This window comes from Diplotaxodon limnothrissa, linkage group LG23 (assembly GCF_057381915.1).
Source record: "Diplotaxodon limnothrissa isolate DT_005_m linkage group LG23, D_limnothrissa_male_GT1.1, whole genome shotgun sequence".
NCBI classification, from domain to species: domain Eukaryota; kingdom Metazoa; phylum Chordata; class Actinopteri; order Cichliformes; family Cichlidae; genus Diplotaxodon; species Diplotaxodon limnothrissa.
The window spans coordinates 39,719,010-39,736,060 of record NC_140617.1 but is presented as its reverse complement, the minus strand read 5'-3'; the positions used below and the strand labels follow the sequence as shown (position 1 = coordinate 39,736,060).

The 17,051-nt window shown below is 39.5% G+C and overlaps 1 protein-coding gene across 2 annotated transcripts in view; it reads right to left on the bottom strand.

Annotated features, from left to right (window-relative positions):
- Positions 1–17,051, bottom strand: part of LOC146608654 (interleukin-1 receptor accessory protein-like 1-B) — a 308,683-nt gene that overhangs the window by 126,523 nt on the left and 165,109 nt on the right. The gene's annotated exons all lie outside the window — the stretch shown is intronic.

Here is a 17,051-nt window from a genome sequence, read left to right as displayed (position 1 = left end):
AACACCGTGTAATGTCAGGTAAAAAAACAAAACAAAAACATTTGCAGCTGCAGTGGGCACGGGAAGGTCGAGAGCTGCAGGAAGAGATGCTGTCCTTTCAGCTGTGTACAGCTCATAATGACTGCAACACGGGAGTTTCACAAATGCTTACAGTACAGCAACAGCGGTAATATTAAAATTAACCTAAGAAAAACAAAACCGCCCGAGACCAGCAATGAGATATAAATGATCAATATGTCAGCCACGAGCACGTTGCTGATTTAAAAGCCTATCACATTTGACACGAGAACAGCCTTCGGTCCCAACTCCCTTCGAAATGCACCAACTCCAATTAGACAGCTGCTGAGTAACAAAAGACGTGCACTTAGAGGCTCCTCATTATAATGATTCCCTAATTGGTTCTAGTCTTCAAAGTGGCATCGGAGAGGTTTTCTATCTTTGCACGCTTGGAAATACTCGGAGGGTTGAGGCTTTTTTTTCTTTTTCCATACAAATGAGTTGCGGTTTGACTGCAGCAGCGATCGTTGAGGTGAACCTGGGAAAAATGAGCCTGGGTTTAGAGAGTCGATCGACAAGATGGAGGCGAGTTTTTGGGAAATTTAAACTGAGCTGAAATCCCACGTAATATAATTCAGCACAACGCGAGATGGTATCATAAAATGTGTTATCCCAACAACCGATCCTTCGTGGGCACTCAGATCTTCATTTGGCCTCTGTGTAGAGCAGCAAATAGCAGCTGGGAGCTTTATGATGCAACTCAAAACCCTTTGAAAATGATTTCTCACTGATGCTGCAGGCAAGATTCTGTCTTGACGAGGCCAGTAAAACACATTATAAAAATTATACTATTTTGGTCGAAGTATTTGGCTCGTTTTTCAAGAAAAGGATAGTTTTACATCACCCATTTTAGCAGGTGATGTAACTGGTACTTATATCACTTGGTACATGGAAGTTTCTTATTAGTATCTATAGCTTTGTAACAAATAGTGCTTACACTTTATTTTAAGGAGCTTGTGGTCAACAGTTGTTGCTAATTAGCATCCACAGTGGTAGCGCATTCCTCCTTTGGCTGTCACTATGAAGTACTTATTTGTAATTTCTGCCTTATTCTGTTATTAAGTAACAGATTTTAATTTTATTAAGGCTTAACGTTAGATTGACCCTGACACAGGGGCTGTAGCTGGCAGTTGTCTGCGTCACTACGTGTTTTTCTGTGTAATCTGACAAATAACATGAATTTTATGTGAACAAACTGACCCTTGAATAAGTCTGCACTCTGGTTTTGGTGAGTGAGGTTTAACTACTTAATTTCTGTTACTTTGGACTAATTAACAGGTCTGTGCTACGCAGCCTTGCTGTATATGCTAACACTATCAAATGTCATGATTTTGACATTTTCTATAACACTCACATCTACTTTCTCCATTTGTTTGTTTTTCCTCTAATTTACTACATGTGTTCAGTTAATGACTTTACTATTACCAGATCATCTATAATCTCCTAATGTTAACCTTTACAGCAATCTCTTGTGGTCCTAGTGATTCTTTTCTCTTCCTAGTTTCCATTTCTTTTCCATTTTTTCTTCATGAAAGACTCTGTCAGTTTTATTTTCTACCACATGCTAACCTAGTTTGGATAGCTTCTGTCTGCATGACCAAAGTCTGGATTTAAAGTTTTAGATTTTGGATTGGTCACTGTCCAGCACCTGCACAATGATTGTTTTTTTTTTGTCTCAAACTATTACATCAATAAAAAGGAATTAGGAAGTCATTGACCCCAAACTCTAGGTGGCTGTGTAGTGTAGTAGCTTGGTGAAGCAGAATAGAATAAGTGGCTTATAATGACCAAAAAAGAGATAATGTTCTGTGATGATTCATGCTATTACGTAAGCCATTATTTCTAATAGTGAACATGTGCACAATAATGTAAAATGTCAGCAGACAATATGCAGATTTACAGTTGCAGTGAAAGTTACAAAGGTCACTCAAATAATTACAAAATGTTGCCTCCTGTTCTGCCACATCTATGGATTTGTTTGTTTAGGCCTTACTAACACAGGCCCAGAGACCCCGCAGCTGTTACGGAAAAATATGTATTCCCTGACAAGTTGATGAGTGGTTGCTGGAGGTTGCAGACAGTGGCTGGATGAAAAATATTATGAGATACTGCAAAAATATCTTATTGCTTTGGTCACTAGTAGATTGCCGCTGTCGCCACAGTATGTATAGAAGACTCCAACTTGTCTGCAAACACTGGCCAACTAGTTAGGAAGTGGAAACCGAGACAATTTGCCTTCAAAGCAAAAGTTGCCCTTTTCAGGGTAGGACGACTTTTCTTTTTGAAGGAAAACATTCTCTAGTGTTTGCCGCTCTTTTTTAAATTTCACTACCGCTCAGGTGTCAGAGGCAAGTGTCTTCCATGCAAACTATTATTGATTGTAGCCATCTCCTCATGACCTAAGTAATCATAACACAGTTTGTGATGCAGCACCATCTTTCATCGATTTCACGTAACCAATACTAGCAAGCTCCAGTAACCACTTGCCGAAAGGTTGGCAATAAACATTTTCCCCTGGTGACCAGATATTGTGGGTCACTAACTGATCCTCTAAGCCTGTAGTGACTGACGCCTCACCGAGTTTATCGGGTTAAGTTGGGTTGGTTATAAAATGTCTCCTGTGCTGAAGCCTCATAACTTGTTGCCCTATTCATCCATCCCTGCCTCCTCCCTAAGAGGTTTTTCAGCTCTAGAAAATAAATACACTACTTAGAAAAGCATCTACAAGGATAGTAGATGTTCTTGCCCAGTAAAGTGTGCACTTTCAACGAAAAAGCAAAAATGACTTGATTGACTCATTTTATTTTTTATATAGTCGATTTAATCTGAAGAGGATGGCTGGACTCTCGGGAGAAAAACATTTTGAAAGCATCATTTTAGAAGGAAAAAAAGGAATAAGAGTTCCAATGTCACAACAACTGACCGACAAAACCATACTGTGGCCTTAAAAAAAAGAAACGCTCATGCAATGAGTAGCAATATGAAAGCAGGAAAATGCCTCGGAGGTCATTAATTACTGTAAAAAAAAAAGGTCCGCAGCAAATTATGCCTGTGCCAGGCATATTTCAATGCTGTATAAAAAAATTAAAAAAACCTCATTACCTTAATTACCTTTTTCTTGATGAAATATGCTTAGATTATTTTGTTTCATTATGACATGAAAAGAGAAGTGAGTTTTTTCCACTCCGATGGTTTGTCTTCTGTAAGACAATGCTGATTCTGAGGAGAGGAGATGGTGCATAGGAATGTATTTATAGAAACATGAAAAGAGAACTGAGCCGAGGATACAAACATCAAACATGGAGCCACAGCTCACTGCATATGCTGTTACTGTAAGGTGCATTTGTTGTGTAACTTCAGTTGTACACTGTAGTTTGTATATTAAAACCAAAACAATACTTTGTCATAATTACTCAAATCTATAAGATCCAATCAAACCCAAAGACCTGTTCTGTTGCGCTGCTGCATGAGCAATTTTGTGTCAAATTAATATTGCAAGCACTTCTTCTTTTCAGCTGCTGGAAATTTCATTGGCCGAGCTTTGCATTATGGAGAAGCAATCCTCGCTACTGCCTCCAGTAACACCTGGAGGTAGGAAACCATGATAGCTACTGAAGTTACACAATCGATTGCCAGGATGCGAAAATTGAAAATGTAGCACAGGGTTGGAAAAATCTGAAAGCTTTAAGAGTCCTGCTGGCACCAGCACCAGGAATACCAAAAATGTTTGCCCTGTGGCGTTCATACAGCTGTACACAGCAAAAAAAGTGCGAGAATTAATTTCTAATCATTATTTTAAAGTCAAGAAAATGTGCTCTCTACAGCCAATTAGCTTCTGAATATGTTTGTTCAAATATTCTCAAGGTCTACATACTTCTGGAAATATCTGCGTATATACTGACTTGGGGTTTTCTAACTAGGGACCAAACTCAAAACTTGATTTTATTTGAAAGATCATATCAATCTTTGAATATTACTGTACAGTATTGTGCACCTTGGCCACCACTCTTTTCTTTACATTTGGTTTCCAAGGAATTCAGATGGTCTCGAGGAAACTTTTTTTGGACACTGGCTTCTCTTCCTTGCACCTGACCATTTTCAGAGGAATATTGTTGTTCTTTGTTTGGTTTCAAAGTCACTTAACACTGAATCATTCATGAATACAAACAGTACCTAACTCAAAGATAAACCAGCGTGTGTCGACAGATACAACTTTTTCCATTTCTTTATCTGAATCTATGAAAAATGCAAAAGACAACACATTTTGACAGCATGCAGTATATCCTTAATAAAAAACCCAAAAGGTTAGAGGCCTATAAAATTATCTACAAGAGATGAACAGTGTCTGAAAGTAACATCCTTCAGAAATAAGATCCAGCAAAGACCTGACGCAGGACCTGAGAGATACACCTTCATTTGATCTACTGTTCACTGAAGCCTCATCGGAAATGGTTTCAGTGGAAGGGTGGCTGTCAAGAAGCCATTTTTAAGGAAGGGAAACGAGATATGCCAGATTACAGACTTATTAACACTTTCATTTTGTATGTAATTTTACCATTTCACTACTTTTTAGCCGAGGAAGTTTCCTTTGACCTTTGCAGCTTTGAACTTCATGATTACTGGGCAAACAGGATTAGTCCACTCAGTCTCAGTTAAAGGGGCATGACACGTTGTTCACTCACTCAACTTGCACTTAAGTGGTTTGACTTTTTTTCTTTTTTTTTTAAACGCAGAAAAGTCATGCTTAAATTCAAATGTGAAGGCTAGTTTTGATTTGCTGTTTGCACCGAACGAGTTCAAGGTGAAATCCCAAACCTGGAAGGCAATCAAAGTGCCGATGTAATTTTTAACAAGCTCAGAGAACACGGGGTTGATTCTTGGCAAAAGCGGAACCATTTCGAAGCTAAAGTTAACAAAGTAGGAGAAGGCTCTTTAACTGTAGTAGAAATACTGCCCTTCACTGAAATCAAGGGCACGCTGCTACTGATATGCTGTTCGTCAGTGGGATCCCAACATGCTGGAAGGCATGCAAACGCGCATTCACACACAGACACACAAAGTTGAGATGCATTAGTAAAGCTGGCTGGTCTTCAAATACAAAACCATAATTCTGTGGTGGGTTATTATGAGTGGGAGTGGGCAGGCTTTTCACCGGGGGGCTAGAAACACATCCAGGCTGACCTGTTTCCCTGCACACAAACACAGATATATTATAAGCACATTACACACAGTCGCACACAGCCATCCGTGCACACATCGACACTAAAAAGCTTGATGCTGGCATTAGCTGAGGAGAAAATGGGTAACCCTTCCTTTTACAGTCCCCTAAATACAAAGACTTATCACGTTCATATAAAGTAAATTATAGTGTTTTGTGAGGTAGAAAAAGCAGGTGAGTGCAGAAAAACTACACCTGAAATACCCTTTATGGGAGAATATGGCCACAAACTGCACAAAAATAAGTAATTTATTGGAGCATATTATCCAACTGTCTCACATTACAGTACTATGCAAGTCTTAAGCCAAAGAGGAGACTTCATATTTTAAAAGTGGTCTTGAGCAACAGGCATTCTGAAGGTCCAGAGAACCAGAGAAATGTTTTTGTTTGTTTGTTAAACAACTGCACACTGACTTATGGGTTATTTAAGCATAAAAAATAAACTTAACTTAAGGAATGAACAACCATCTACACATAACACATCATATCTTCTTGTTTCTTTAGATGAATCTATGAAAAAAACCAAAAATAACACAGTTTGACAGACTTAAAATAATACTTTCACACCAACAACTGGATTCCCAAAGAGCTATCACTTGAAAACATGTCTGCATGGCACACAGTGTCCTTGTATAATTAGAGGAAACTGGACAAATGGAGGATAAAAGATGAAATGACAGGACTAAAAATCTCTGTCTGAAGTAAAAAAAAAAAAAAAATCTAACAAAGAACTGACACGGACCTGAGAAATTTATCTGAGTTGATCCATCTACTGTTTACCAAAATCTAATTAGAAATAGTCTGATTAGAAGCGAGGACATCAGGCAGAAAGAGTTCAGGCCAAATTACACAAGCACTGGACTGACAATCAGCAGCAACAGGTCTCATGGATGTTTGGTTAAAATCATGATCAATATGTATAAAGGAGGTCAGGTTGTTATGATTCTGGGCTCCATTTCAGCCAGTGGTGTCGGAGATCCTGTCAAAATTGATTTAATAATAAACCCAGAAAGGTACCAACAGATTGGTATCCACCATGCAAAGTGTATCTTAGGTAAAAACTTTTTCAGCATGACAATGTAGTAAAAACATATGAAAACCACACAGTGAACACTGTCAGTCATGGATCGGCCTCCCCAGAGCTCAGACCTCAACATTATTGAAGCAGTGCGGGATCATCTTGACGGAGAACAAAAGAAAAGGGAGTCGAACATCTAGAGAAGATCTTTGAATGTCCTTCAAGAAACCTGGAGAACTATTTCTGAAGACTACTTAAAGAAATGACAAGAAAACTTGCCAAAGAGCATTTAGACTGTGTTGAAGAATAAAGGTGGTCACATCAAATATTGACTTTCAAGCTCCTTAGAATTGCTTCAATAAATCTCTGTGCTTATTACTCATTTACCTAGCAAAATACAAAAAAAAAATGAGGGTTAGCACTAGACCACACGTGTCGAACTCCAGGCCTCGAGGGCCGGTGTCCTGCAGGTTTTAGATGTGTCCTTGATCCAACACAGCTTATTCAAATGGCTAAATTACCTCCTCAACATATCTTGAAGTTCTCTAGAGGCCTGGCAATAAACTAATCATTTGATGACCCAGGGTAATATCTAAAACCTGCAGGACACCGGCCCTCAACGCCTGGAGTTCGACACCAATGAACTAGACTTTTGCACAGCAGATTCATAAAATAAACCTTAAAGAGGTGATTTTTAAACAAATATGTTTGTTTGGCTCCTCAAGAGTTGTGGAACAAGCCAAATACCATCAACCTTGGTTAACTACAGTTGTGCTTGATGGATAACAGAACCATCCATAATTCTTTTTAAAGAATTGGTTGCCTATTTTCCTAGAAAGTACCCAGTAGTATTCTATGTACTTAGCTACATATTACTTGCTTATTACCACCGGTAATTACCTAATATACTACAAATTATCATGTATTTATAGGGTATGTTGGGTTACCAAAAAGAAAAAGAAAATGCCTCAGAGGCCTTGTGATCTGCTCTCGCTATGATCACATGATGATGGATGGAGGGATGAAGTAATGAAACAGAAAAAAAGACCTCGTTCTCTCCCATTAACTCCAGCATCACCTTTCTCCCTCCACCCGTCCATGCGTCGCTCGCTCTATGTCTTTGTAGCTCTGTCTGTCTGTTGTAGTCACTCTCAGTGATGAGAGAGAGGGAAGATGAAATAGTGGGAGAGGAGGGAGGGAGGAAGGGAGAGGGTTGTGGTCCTCTGTTCACACCTCATTAAAGACCACTTCAGCAGACATAGATTAAGAGGAGAAGCGTGTATGTGTGTGCATCTGTGTGTGTGTTTGTTTGTTAGCTTGAGATCGTTAAAGAAAAGATGCAGCGCGAGTTCCACATGAGAAAATAAATGAAAAAGCAACTTGAGAGGAAAACCTTGTTAGTCACACATGTAGAAAAGAAGAAGAAAAAAAGCTTCGCTATCTTGGAGTCTTTATATATCGTAAGCTCGAAGCCTCTCATGTTTCCTCTCAGGTTTCTTCAGATCAGACACAACTAGACTGATGCAAAGATGGTGCATGGAGGCATTTTTAATGTCAATAACAATCGCTGACTTCAAAAGACAGTAGGGTAATGAAATGCTAATGTATTTATGCATTAAGATATTTTAATTATTGTGAATTATGCTGAGTTTTAATAATTATTATTACCTGCACACATTTTTGGTAATGATAGAAGTTGCTGGACAGTTTTTATTTTTAACCCGCCACTTGACAAGCTGCCAACACTATGATGCTACCATGATAAGAGCGGCTGCGTAAATGCTAAATTGGCCATTTGACTACTAAATCAAATTGAAGGACTTTTTATAACTTAATAGATTAATGACATTAAATGATTTACTTACTGCCAAATCATCGCTATATTAAAAGATGACAGCAGCAGGCCGAGCGTCAAAGTATGTCCTTTTTTTAAACAGAATCTGACATTTCAAAATCAATGTGTGAACCAGCTCAGCTGACACTGATACATTAGCAGATATGTCATTAAAGTGCAGACTGATGGAATTTAAAGTGTTGGATAGGTTGGCAAGAACGTCTTCAAACTGGACTGAAGCCGAAGGGAACTCTGCAGCACTGGGAAGGAGAATAAATTTGTCAGCAGTTGTCAGCGGCTGTTAAAGCTTTGAAAAGGTAACTGACTACCTCAGGGCAGATGGCATGCATGGTGCGAGATTCTAGACAACCATGAGAGAGAAGTCTCCCTAAGTCACTTTGTCAAAAATTGTTTATGCTAGTAAATGATATCAAACATGAAAACAGTATTTGCTTGTAAACTGCTGGACTTAAACAGTACTTATTGCACATTGGCCACCTTGCTAGGTAGAACTGCTCAAAGCAAATATCTAATCAGCCAATCACATGGCAGCAACTAAACGCACTTAGAGATGTAGACTTGGTCACAACAAACTGTAGAAGTTGAGGTGATTGCACAATAATATTGAATGTTAAAGCAGGTGGGCTACAGCAGCAGATGGCCGCATCAGGTGGCAATCAATTTTATTTATACAGCACCAAATCACAACAACAGTTACCTCAAGGCGCTTTATACTGTAAAGTAGACCCTAGAATAATACATACAGGGAAAAACCCCAAAATCTAATGACCTCCTATGAGCAAGCCCTTTGGCGACAGTGGGAAGGGAAAACTCCCTTTTAACAGGAAGAAACCTCCAGCAGAACCGGGCTCAGGGAGGGGCGGAGCCATCTACTGCAACATTTTGGGGTGAGAGAAGGAAGACAGGATAAAAGACATGCTGTGAAAGAGAGCCAGAGATTAACAGAAAATAAACGCTATAATTCACATGGGCTCACCAAAGTTAGACAATAGAACATTAACTGGTCTGAGGAGTTGATTTCATTTGCGGTGTTAGGAGGGTAGGGTCAGAATTCGGTATAAACAACAAATGAAAACTGTTCCAGTTACTGCTGGTGGTGTAATGGTGTGGAGCATATTTCCTTGGCACACTTTGGACTCATTTAAATCCCATAGACTACATAAGTGTTGTTGCTGACCATGTCCGTCCCTTTATGACCACCTTCTGATGGCTGCTTCCAGCAAGACAACACACCATGTCACGAAGCTCCAATATTTAACTGGTTTCTTAAGCATAACCAAAACCAACCCAGTACTAACAAGGTGAATCTAATTAAGTGTCCAGCGTGTGGGAATTTCATTGGCTGTCATCAAGTACTTGGTAGGTTTTATTGTGTAGTTTTCATTTTCATGGATGAATAAACAGGTTAATAGACTAGAAAAGGCTACTGTAAATTCTTACTGTGAGCTCAACTGAAGGAAAGGTGTTTCCATCACCACACAAAAGAACAAAAAAAACTGCTACAATTTTCCTTCATCACAGAGATTTCACGAAAAGCGCTGACGGTACAAAATGTGACTCGTCAGATATAGTGTACGGTGCTCAGCGGGAGTGAAGACGGTGCGTTGCCTGTGATGTTGTTGTGTGGGAGTCAGATTATATAGTTCAGGCAAAATGATTTTTTATTTTAACGGGAGGACTTAGCAGCTGTTGCCCTGAAACATCTGGCTCAGGGCTGCAGGTTAAATAGAGCAGAGTCAGGATGGATGCACTTACTGACGATTATGTTTAACCGCAACAAGAGGAAAACAACGAACTATGACTAATATATTAGAACAATTGATCTTCACAGCCACAATTTGCAACTTTATGAAAATTAAGTGGCATTATTTTATAGAATTACAAAACTGTGAATTGAGACTTTCTAACAAAAGATATCTGCTTCTGTCTTCAATCAAAAACTGTAGTTTCAATAACAGAGCAGGAACCTTTAGATAGACCTGTGCAGCGTGTGCCCCATCTCTCAGCCAATAGCAGCTAGGACACACTGCACGCTTATCCAGTTTATCTCATAATGGCCTGAAGTGGATAAGCAGTAACTGGATGAATTTGTAGGTTCAAAATCGTTTTATTTTGTTTACGACGGGCTATTTGACAGATTGATGAGCAAAAGTGGACAATTTCTGAACTACAATACAATGAACTTTATCGCAATCAGCTTTACAAAAAGTGACAAGGACTGACAAGTTGTACAAATGACAAAAAGTATTGCAGGGAGTGGATATATTAGTAAAGACATCTTTGAATAACATGAGTTGGTAGAATTTAAGGAGTCAGTTTTCTACTGAGACCATGATGATGCCAAATTCTACCTCTCTTTTGCGGCTCTCTACAGTAATCAATTAAATGACCAGTGTAGTTGTGGGATCGCTACTAATTGGAAAGTAGGTGGCTTGATCCCCAGCTCGCCTAATCCGCAGGTCGAAATGTCCTTGACCGAGACACCCTGAGCCGCCCCAATGCATCCATCCAGATACGGATATCAGCGAATTAGTTATAAGGAACAGACTATTACTCGCCAAAACTGGTTCTTGAATGGGCTTTTAGTATAATTAATGGCATGCTATGCATCAGATAATTGTACAAAGACCACAACCATGACATTGAGGTCCAGTTTGACGAATTAAATTAGTTTCGACTTAGGGTTAGCCTAACCTCTACTGGCCAGGGTCTAGTCTAACTCTAACTCCAAAGCTTAGCAGATAATGACAACCTAAAGCTGTCTGTATAGTTAGTAATGCCCCTTGTAATACAATCGCTAAGCCTCAATAAAAATAGCTAACAGTATCTGTGAGTACCTGAACTGAGGTAGGCATTGAGTTGTTGTTAACTGCACCCTTCTGCAAATCTGTTTATTTGTGCTATATATTTGGGAGTTTTAACATAGAAGCCTCTCAGTAATACTGCACTCCTAACATGTGCCTGTAAACAAGGCAGGATGCAGCCATGGTTTTGTTGCTACTCTGTCCAATTACAAATACACCTCAGCACCGTGTTTTCGACTCCTCACCTATCAAATTGTGGCGATGGTGTTCTCACTGTGGCTTCAAATTACTGTTCTTAGCTGACAGGTGTTCCTGTTCTTATCGGCCGATCGATGTTCTTCAGCACATCACTCCCTCGCTGTGCTTTCATGTTTTCATGTCCGGCTTTCGCCTCTGACTTTGTTCATTAATATCACATAGTAAAGTCCTATACGTTTTATTGATGGAAAGCATCACACAGGCAGTCGTGCACCCGCAACTTCTGCCGCCGACAAATCATATCGCGCAGATCAGATGGTGACTCGCTCATTCTTAATATGCAGTTTGAAAAGTAGCTGAACCTCGGCGTTCCTTGTCGAGTTGCAGCCACTTGTTATGATGGATATTTTTGAGGTGCAGAAGATAAATCTCCTATCTGAAAGAAGATGCTGCTTGTTAAAAATAAGCTAGATGCTCCGGGAGAGTCCCCGAGCTGAAATGGTGATCTCTGAAAGCAGTGAAAAATAAAATAAACCATTCGAGAGAGGGGGGAGAAAAAAGAGCTCTAAAGAAATGACACTGCCATACTCTCCAAGGGTACTTGTTGAAAAATACCAATATAACAACCCTGCAGGAACAGAATATAATAAGGGTATATTTCCTTATTGAAAAAGGTGTTATTTTAGAAGATCCATCAAAACAATTGAATATGAGAGGGCTCACAGGATGGGACAATACATTCAGGGGAAATCACATAAATCACATAACTGCAGGCATTGGGAATAGCTGGAGTGAATTCACTCTCCGGTGAACGCTCTGAAAAAGAAGGACACTCCACATAATTACTCACAATGGCCATATATGTTACACACTGAGAGCTTTGCAATAATGAAACCTCTGCTTGAATCTGATGCGGGCTGATGGTAGACATCTGCAATGCCGAAGATGAGAAACTGTGCGCACACAGATCACGTGTGACTGATCACATGCAAACTAAAAAACAGATTTGACTGTTAATTAGCAAAGCCTGTACTCATCGCTCACCTGTTTCCTCAGCAGGGGCCACCAGCTTCAGATATGTGTTATTCATTTGATGATAAGGATAAGAGTGGGAGGTGGGAGAGGAAGGAAGACAGGAGGAGGTGATGCTGCAGGCCGCCTGGCCTAAAATATCCCAGAGGGGAGGAGTTGAAGGTGAGTCAGAGAGGAAGGAGAAGTGGTAGTGGGAAAGCAAGAGTTGGAAGAAAGCTAGAAAAATCCAAACTAAGCATGCAAAGACGCCTTGCTGTTTCGCCAACGGCGAGGCGTGCGTTTGTGTGCAGAGAGCACTTTGGGTGAAGATGCTTAGCGATGGAGGCTGATGGAGGAAGGCAGGTGGGGTTAACATGTGAACCTGCGTCTAGCTTGCTGACAGCTTCGTAGCTGATCAACCCGCTTACCCTAAATCTCAAAATGTCTTAGTAGGTTGAGTAGAGATGACAGTTAACTAGTTACAGTCAGTTTGATGCAGTTGGCTTGATTCTGCAATATCAAATCCAAACTCTGACAAATATTTGGAGACATTTTATATTTGCAGTGAAAAGTTGTACAAAACACTGATTATTCTTTATTAAAAACCGAACTGATACAGGGAAGCACTGTTCATGAAGCTAGCAGGGCATACAATAAGATAAATGTGAGGAATCTACAAGGTTTCATGCTTTTAAAATGATTTCCTGAAAATAATTCTGCAGCACTGGATCAGACAATCTGATGTTCTGTAATAAGACTATAAAGCTATTCAACTGGCAATCCAGAAAGAGCCTCTTCCAATGCTGTTCATTGTGATTTGTCAAGCCAAACAAGGTAAAAATATTATACAGTATGTCTGGAGCTGTTATGACTAGGGATGGGTATCGTTTAGGTTTTATCCGATACCGGTGCCAAATCGGTACTTTTGAAACGGTGCCGGTGCTTAAACGGTGCTCGAACCGGTGCTTAAAGAATGGAGAACACAAACTTTGTCCAAAAACCTCTCATGTTCAGCTGTTTGTTTGTTTTTTGTAAAAAGATAACAATGTTAGCCTTTTCTGCAGCTATGGGGCATATATGGTATCACTCTTGGCTGGAAGCAGTGCTTAAACAATGGTAAAAAAACACAAACTTTGTCCAAAAACCTCTCATGTTCAGCTGTTTCCCACTTTTTCTTTGGTCATTTTAGCCTTTTTGTCCAGGGTGAAGGGAGTATCTGCCATCAAACAAGAGGACAGCCGCATGTAGCTATGATGATGTTTGCTAGTTCACCTCACATGCATTAATGTAATAACGTGGTTAGCCTACTCAACGTAAATTACACTCGAACAACATTAAGCGACTCACGCAGAGAAGAACGGCTGCTGCTGCATCATCATCCTCATCATTTCTGCTACACTGGCAGGGCTAGGGACCAGGACTCTATTCTTCGGGTTTTTGGGGGATGTTGCTCCGGGTCCGATAACTGGCAACCCACCCAACGTGCACAGTGTGAGGTCTCGCAGCAAGCTATCAAATACGGCGCATTTCTCGGCTTTTAAAAAAAAACGCTATGCGTCGCCAGGTGTTTCATCGGATTCGAGGTGTTACCTCCTTTGACAGTATCACAGTATCAGCTTAAAGCACTTGTTGCTGCTGAGTTTGCATATTTTGCTGTGAAGTACAACCAGACTTTTGACCGCTTCGCCTTGGACATTTTTAATCTGTAGCTCTGCTCTAACTGAACGTACGTACCTGGCCCCGCCTACTATCCTGGGAAACGTAAAATGATTGGCTAGAATCTAAAGTGTATCACAGCTCAGGAAAAAAAAGCACCGAAATAAAGCACCGAAATGTGCGCTGCTTTTCGGTCTGGTTACTACCGTTGGACACCGGTACCCATCCCTAGTTATGACCAGAGATGGGCAGTACCGCGTTACTGTAATCTGATTACTTTTTTCAGGTAACGAGTAAAGTAAGGGATTACTATTGCAAAAACGGTAATTAGATTACCCCGTAGGAACGCTGCGTTACTGCGTTACTAAAACCGAGATTTTTTTGCGAGAATGTCTCATGACAGTGACGTAAGTGAGTGCGACGGTCGTGACAACAGCTGTGTGCAGATCAACAGTGGATCATATATCGAGTACGGGAGAGAGTATGAGCGTGCAGCGTTTAAAGCATGGAAGTACTGACCTTACTTTAAGTTTGATTCCATAAAAAGTGACAAAAACATTAGTGTCCATTGTGTGTGGGAAGAAAACTTCTTTTTACAGCGAAAAACCCCTAAACTTCCAAGCAAGCACCGAGTGCGACATAATGGGAAACTCACAGAGAAACTCGCGGATTCTTCCACTGACCGCTGCGGCACACCTGCACCAGGGTAAACCTCCGCCTACCCAACTCCTGCTTTACAGGTGAAAATAGAGCAACAGGACCGCTAGTCTTTGACTTTATTTATTTTCTGCTGTGTTTTACTTGCATCTATTTGAAAGACTGAGTGTAAACACACACAAAAAATATATTTTATGTGCTGGAATGTGCAGAAAATAGGTTTAAATACTAAACAAATTTCTTCCAGTCAGAGAATGTTGCATGTAATTACATTTTTGCTTGATGCATAAAGTTAGAAGATTAAAACTAATAAAACAAGTTTTAAAAAGATACTTTTCCATTTGATTACATTTTGTATGATGGATTATGCAGAAAAAGTAGAATTGGGCTGAAAGATCTATCGCTTTATCACCTATTCAGGTTGTAAATCGTGTTTTTAAAAAGTAACTAAGTAACTAAGTAATTAATTACTTTTGAAAATAAGTAATCAGTAAATTAACAGGATTACTTTTTGGGGGAAGTAATCAGTAATTAGTTACTGATTACTTTTTTCAAGTAACTTGACCAACACTGGTTATGACACACATACAGTACTGTGCGAAAGTCTTGAGCCACCTCTTGTTTCTTTACACTCTGTTCAAAAAATTAGAAATACAGAGTTTGTATAATTCTGATGACCTGGAAAGTCAATATATTGGGTATGACCACCCAACACCCAATTCTTCAACACAGACTGAACTCTCTTAGCTTTCTTGTCTTGTCTTTATGCCGTCTTCAGGAATAGTTCTCCAGGTTTCTTGCAGGACATTCAAAGCTCTTCTTTGGATGTTGTTGCCTTTTGTTCTGTTCTCAAATCAAGATGATCCCACACTGCTTCAATAATGTCAATAATGAAGCTGCTGCCAATCAGATACCTTCCAGATGATACTTCATGTTGGATCAAAATCTAATATTACTTTCTTGCCTTTTTTTCAATCAATCAATTCATGTGTTTTACAGATGGCTGTAGTAACTCACTGTTGTACCCTTTTCTGACCTCTTCTGCATATACCGAAGAGCCAAAACTTTTAAATTTGGATTCATTACTTGCCAATGATTTTCAGTGAAGTTCTTGTGTAATTTTTCATACCTCAGCCTTTTCTCCCCGTTTCCCTTCAAGAATGGCTTCTTGACAGCCACCCTTCGACTGAGACCATTTTTGATGAGGCTTCAGTGAACAGTGGATGATCAACTGAACCTCTCAGGTCCTGTGTCAGGTCTTTGGTTGACTTTGTTCGTGTTTTTTAAGGACCTGACTTCTCTCAGGCCTTGAGCCACACCGCATTTATATTTTGCTTCCAATACTTTGTTATCATTTTGCCACTTGCCAAAAGAAAATGAAATGATCAGGTACAAAAGCTTGACTGAAAATGAGTAGAAAAGCAGCAATGAAAAGTTCAGAAATGCAGTTGAGAAAGTTCAGAAAAGTTCTGAATGTAAAACAGTCAGAAAGTCTAAAGAACTATTAAAAATGCTAACACAGTCCGGCTTCTTGGAACCAAAATACATATAAATAAGGTGAGGCTCAAGAGTTTTCCACAGCACTATACATAGTCAGTCTAAGGGTTATGTATAACACACAAACAAGATTTTGAAAAGTTTTTGTATTTATAATAGATTTTTGTGCTTAAAATACCTGAAAATGGTAATTGGTTAGTCACTGAAAAGTAATTACATAGAGCTATTAATTATACACTAGCAAAATATATTGCTTAATTAATTATCAGTGTGGAGAAAAAAACCACACTGAGTCAAGTGCTGGTGGCTATACTTGCAGGCATTAAACTACTTTTTTACATCACCATACTGTAACTGATAATGGCTGTGCAGTATAAGAATACCAGGTTTAAATATAATACTGCCAGCTGTTTAGCTGCCATAATCCTCTTACTTAGTGTTCCCACTGTAATCTCCATGAACAGGTTATAACTAACATATACATGCATGAATTCACCCGTGCAACCTGAAATGTCTTTTGTGAATCACACAAAGTCGAGCTTTGTCACTGCATGGTTATGGGAATGCTGCTGTAGCGCTAAATTCAATTCAGCTCAATTTCATTTTATTTATACAGCACCAAATAACAACAACAGTCGCCTTAAGGCGCTTTATGTTGTAAGGTAGTCCTGACAATAATACATCGAGAAACCCTCCCAACAATCAAATGACGCCCTATGAGCAAACACTTGGCGACAGTGGGAAGGAAAAACGCCCTTTTAACAGGAAACAAGTTTTTTACTTCGCACTCAATACTGGTTCGATTGGATTAGTCTTTATAGAAATCTCAGGTACACTAAAATAATTGCAATAACCATCAAACATCTTCTAAAATGATGATTTTACTTCACCTTTTACATTCCCATTAGTATCAGCACTATGATTTTATACTTCTATCTTAAAGATCTTGGTCTTTTCATTTGTGTAAAATATTTTGCCCAATAATTGTTTCTAAGTATTATGAAAAACTGTTGTGTCGGTGTATCTGCTACGCCTGCTGTCCCCACGACCAGGACCCAAATAACCCAAATTAGAGGTTAC